The following is a 6,076-nucleotide window of genomic DNA, read 5'->3' on the forward strand; positions in this document are numbered from 1 at the left end:
TTTGATTAACAGATCATGCAGCACCTTAGCTGCATAAGAGTTAAAGTATCAAAACAACAGCCAGCTACCAAACTCCCTCAGCTATTAAAGGATAGGAGGAGTTTATCTAGATCTGAATTTTAAGGGTTTGTCTTTACCCAGGGTGCTCCTGTGCATCTTTTTTCTACCTTGGAAGAGACGTGGAAAGACACTGAGTGCACTCTGTGTTCGCCAGCTCAACTAAGTAAATCAGGGCCAATTTCATCTATCTAGCTGAGTAGAACTCAGACTGTGGAGTTAACAAGAGTCCTGAATAAGGGACAGAGCACAGCTGTCCTTCTCAATTCAACATTTCACTGGGTAAGGCTATAGAAATCCTAGTCATGATCCTTTTTTTGTCATCAGCCAGGATTGTGTCTAGGTCTGAGTAAGCCACAGAAGGTTTATCTTTGTCAAAGTCTAATTCAAGCTGTGTGGAAGTTCATATTTTCTTGGTTTCTCTTTCCGTTGTTTCCAAGTTACCAGCAAAATTACAAGAGGGGGAAAAACAACTTCTCAGCATCAGTAACCTTGTGACTGTTTCTCTGACCCTGTAATCCTCAGGAGACATCACTCCTATAGAAAAATGAAAAGCACAAATGGTAGTTAGGTGCCTAATTCTTACTGCAAGTCAATGAGAGGTAGGCTTCTCACTGCATTTTGTGCTTTTGCAAACATGTCCCTTACATGTTTGTTCAAGAACAAAGTTAACTGCTATAGAGCTCTAAAGTCAGACTTTGGACTGCTAAGGACATTTTGTCAAAAGCACAGTAAAAAACACATGGTTGAGGTAGAGCATGTCCACATCTGATCGATATCTAATAGGTGGTTGGCACTCTCTGTCTGGAGAACATCAGCAATTAGAGTCTCAAGAAGAATCTGATTTTTTGAGACAAAAGGAGACTCTTTTTTCAGCTGGAGACAGGATCTGGATCTGTTTAACTTTCCTTGATATTTAAGCTTCAGAGCAGGCTATACTTTCCCCAACACAAGCATCCACTTGTAAATGTGTCCCTTGAATTAAGTAGGGAGGCAAAAACCCTGATCTTATCTACTTGGACTTAGTCGGTTTTGTTGTGCAGGCATCTTTGACTTGGAACTTGGTAACAGTTCTCTCTTCAGAAGTTGTTTTGAATTACACATAAGATCTTGCATCATCCATAGCTGCTATTGAACTGAAGCCTACAGAGATGGTGTACATTTATTCTCTGGTTATCAAGGAAGCACAATGTTATCACAGTAAAATATATCACTCAATCAACTATCAATGATGCAAGTTTCAAAAAATATATATATTTGTATGTCATAACATTATTAATGAACAAATCAGCACCAAAGGCAGTCTGGTCTTTCTACCATACACTTCTTAATGTAAAGGTTATTCACATCTGTGTGATAACAGCTGGAGTAAATTTTAGTAAAAATACTAAGACTTACAGTGCAGAATAAGCTATATAGAATCATTGTAATATGAGTAAGGTAAATCTTTCCATAAAAGCTACTGAGCAAGGAACATGGTATATTTCTTTTCCTATTCCTTTCTTTTTTTAGCTTTTATTATTGCAAGCATACATGGTCTTACTTTACAACTCTGTCTCCACTGTTTATGTTGTGCAAACATCCCAGGTACACCTGATCAGCCAGCCTCTCTGCTTCACCATATGATCCTTGCTGCAAGTTCTCTGACACCAACATGCACAGAGCACATCAATCACAGCCAAAACAAAGATTTAAAAAAAGTGTTCAGGCACAATTACAACAGCTGAACCCTATTCCAATGCTACATTAGTTGGAGAGCTGTTATTTGTGTCTGCTTTCCCTCTGCAAACATTACCCCGTGCTGCTGCTTGTTTTCACAAAGTAATTGAGAGATTTGCTGGAAGCCAATAGATCAGTTAAAATTAAAGCAATAAAGTTCTTCATACAGCATCTAAGATTAAACAACTATATGTGCATCAAAATTGCAACCCAGCCGTTGTATACAGTTATGCATGTAATTTATCTGGGGAGTTGTACATTGAGCCAAAATGAAATTTGCAATATATAAGAAATCAATTTTATTCAGCACAATGTATTCCAGTTCAGTGGATTAGGGAGCATAGGAGCAGAAGGAAGAAGTTGGATGTCTTCTGAGAGCCTGACAATTTTCTCTCTACCTGGGCCCCACAGGCCATACATCATAGTAACTCTCTTTCTGGCTGAGCCAAGATAAGTGGGGCTTCCTCTATAATTCAATGATGCTGGCCCTTCAAGGCTTATCCATACTCCACTAGGGTTTACATTGACCAGAAAGCACATATGACAATACAATTTGCTCTGTGGGTATACTAGAGCTAGAAATAGCATTGACTAACACTGTCTTACAACCTTTTATCCTAGTATGGACAAGCCCTCATTTGGCCTGAGAGGGTACTTCTACACAGCAAAAAAAAAAAAAACACCGAACACCCAGCAGCAATGAGTCTCAGAGCCTGGGTCAACTGACTTGGGCTCATGCTGCCAAGCAAAAGAGAGAGGTGTAGAGTTTCAGGCTTAGCCTGGATTGCAGCCTCAGAAACCTGGTAAGGAGGGAGGATCTTGGAGCCCAGGCTCCAGCATGAGACCAAACGTCTACACTGCTATTTGGAGCCCCACAGCTCGAGCCCACACCCATGGTTTTGTTTTTGTTGTTCCAGTGTAAATGTACCCAGAGATACATAAGGTCTTCCACAATTTTTTCTCCAGGGCTCAGTACATGCTTAGGAGTTCCGCATTTTGATTCTACCTGCTAATAGGGGCTGAGTGACCAAGGTTGGTCCTGGACTTGGAGACACAATCACTAGACAAGTTGGTCAGTCTCTCACATCTACTCTGTCTGACCCTCCTCCATTCAAGTATCTTACCCCACTTCATTTCCTGTCAAACCAATTTCCCCCAGTTTCAGTCTGTAAGAGTTCACACCCTCTGAATTTCATCCTGAGTTCAAACAAATTAAACCCCAAAATTACTAAGATTTGTCTGGTTTCAAACCCATAAAAATTCCTACAGCTTGTGCCCAAACCCAAAAATCAGCCAAGGTTAACCTGAAATATCCTCAGGGTACACACAAGTCATTAGGGTAGGGACCTGGAAGATCTCTGGAAAACTAAAGAACATAATTGGTCAGTTCAGTCCATAGCTTAGCAGTACTCCTAGGTTCCTCATGGACACTAAGCTCTCATATAGCAGCATCTATGAATAATACTTTCTACCATCTCTGTTTGGTTAGGAGACACCATCCCATCCGGGTAGATGATGACCTGGTCTTGATTATACTCATTACCTCCCTTTTGGATTGTAGCAATGCATACCTGGGCATGAAGCCATCAGTGCTTAGGAAACTCCAACTAGTACAGAACACGCAGCACATTTCCTCCACAACATGGGCTACCACAAGCACATCAGACTCATCTTCTGCTCTCTACACTGGCTTCCCATAAAATGTCAAATCAAGGGCAAGGTCTTGGTCCTTATCTTCAAGGTTCTCAATGGCCTGGGCCCAGGATACCTAAAGGGCCATCTAAAGCTCCGGGATAAGGACCATGGTTGACAACTCCACTCCTCAGGCACAACAGAACTTTCTACCACAAGGGTAAAGCTCATGTGTGTGCATGAGACAGAGCTTTCTTGGGAGCATCCAGATTGGGGAACAAATTCCCGCACAAAGGACCAAAACAAACCTCACCACCTTCCATTCTGAGTGCATAGTGCACTTCTTTGACCAGCCATGTCTCATAGAAACACAGCGCAACATGTACACTGAAAAATAATATAACTCTTCCAAATAAAGACACACCATTGCACACAATTCTCCCCCAGAGGAGAGGATGAGAGAAAGAATGAACAACATGTGAGAGATGTTATTAACCCACTTAATGCACTATTGAAATGTGTTTGGCTGCAACAGTGATGCGCACAGTATAAGAGCCTTTGTAGAATAACATAGGGTCTTTCTCAAATTATTTCATGTGTTAGTGCTGGAGATGGGTTTAACAAAAAATGATTCAAACACCCTCAATCTTTAGGGAAGTTCAGGTCCAAATCTGTGCTTTGCAGGATGGATCCATCTCTTATTAACTCCATATTTAGGAAGTCTAACCATTGCTAGGAACATGAAGTCGTAAAGACTGGGTTAGTCTTCATGGCATGAGGCTGGTGTCTGCCATGGGAAATTAATCCGTTCTCAATTGTAGTAAACTAAACTGCTGAGTTTGTATTCATGTCACTGAGACTGTTTATGTTCACTACCAGTCCATAAACTGTTATTAGTCAGACTTGACAGTGGATTATGTCTTGGTGAAAAGAATAGTCCATAGATCAAGACCCGTTAGATAAAGATAAATAAAAGAGAGATTAAATGAGACATTTTCCCTAAATTCACACCCCAATATATTTTGGGGAGATAAATAAAGCAATAGCAGGGGGAGTTGGGGAAGGGTGGGCCAGAAGACTCCATGGCACTGTCTCGCTGAAATAACTACATCTGTCAGCTAAATGGGCAGTGCTATTATATTTACATGGGTAGTTTCCAGAGAAAGTTATTCAGATGTTAAGGCCTTGGATACTTTCCAAATGATTTACTCTCTGGACAGATGAACTGAAATGTAGTTAGTAAGGGAACCAAAAACACCCTAGTCCACTGCCATAGCTAGCATTTTAATTCTTCAGTGTGTCACATGGTCTCAAATGCTGAGGCAAAAAGAATGGCTTATGCGAAGTGACTTGACAGGTGTGTTTTAATTTCCTTTGTAAAATCTTGTGATCCACATTTCTCCCGCCTTGCCTTTCTGGGGGCCTCACACCATCCCCTTCAACAGGCATTCTGAGAATGGAGTTAGAGAATTCTGTTAAATTTTCAATGTGTTTACATTGCTTCTAATGTCTCAGACTATTATCATGCTGTAAAACTAACTGATGGATGGATGGATAATATGTTTCCAGATTTGTCCTGGGGTAATACAAACCTCCAGTGCCTGGAAACAATAAAATTGAAATTTTCCAAGAGCTTGCTGCTTGGAAAAGCCAAGGTTTTCTAAGATCCGTGTTAGCCCTGTCTCTAGCATATCCAGATCCATCCAGCTGAAAGTATCACTGAGATACTAGAATATCAGTATAAATGAATCATTGTCAACCTTTTCTGGTAACTATGCCAGTTCACCAGACTAAGACCTCAGCTATACCAACCAGTCCTGTTGCCTCCTTTTCAATGGTGCACATGCTACAATGGAACTTGGGTGCGCCAGGTTCCAGTCTTATTCTTATTATTAATTGTATTCCTGAAATATGTAGATGCTCCCGCTGATATTAGAGCCCCATTGTGCTAGACATTATAACTACACATAGTAAGATAGAATCGTTTGCCCCAAAAAGCTTAGTCTATCTAAATGGACACCACAGACAAAGGGTGGGAAAAAGGAAGGATTATTATCTCCATTTTACTGATGGGGACCTGAGGCAGAGAGATATTAAGTGACTTGCCATGGGAAATCTGTGATACAGCCAGAAACTGAAACCAGATTTCCTGAGTGCTTTTCCCTAACCATGAGGCCATCCTTCCTCTGAGCATATACGACTGTGCTGGTGAGGGGCAGCACTGTGAACATCACAGAAGTTATCCATTATGAATTACTTTGCGGCTTTTACGTCACAGTGCACACTGGGGCAGGTGGGGGTGCGTGTGTGCGCGTGCATATGCCTACAGGTGTGCAGCCCTGGTGACTAATTCTGCAGGCAATGTGCCAGGGGTAGGCACAGCACTTGTGGGAGTGCATTCAGCAGCAGCCACTGTTACACTCTTTAACTGGAGGCAGCATATTTCTCACTAGGTGGTACAGGAGGAGAGTGGGCCCAGGGCTTTCCCCAATCAATTTGGGGTTTCTAGCAATGCTAGACTCTCCCAGTCTTTTTGGCTGGTCTCGGTGCAGGAGCAAAAGAAGGAAGGGGTGGGAATAATCTTTATACCTTTCCTCCCTCTATGGAGCACAAGATATGACTGTCCCCAGACAATCCCTAAAATAAGATCCCTAAATGAGAAAACCAG

The sequence above is a fragment of the Mauremys reevesii genome, linkage group 1, assembly GCF_016161935.1.
Source record: "Mauremys reevesii isolate NIE-2019 linkage group 1, ASM1616193v1, whole genome shotgun sequence".
NCBI classification, from domain to species: Eukaryota; Metazoa; Chordata; order Testudines; family Geoemydidae; genus Mauremys; species Mauremys reevesii.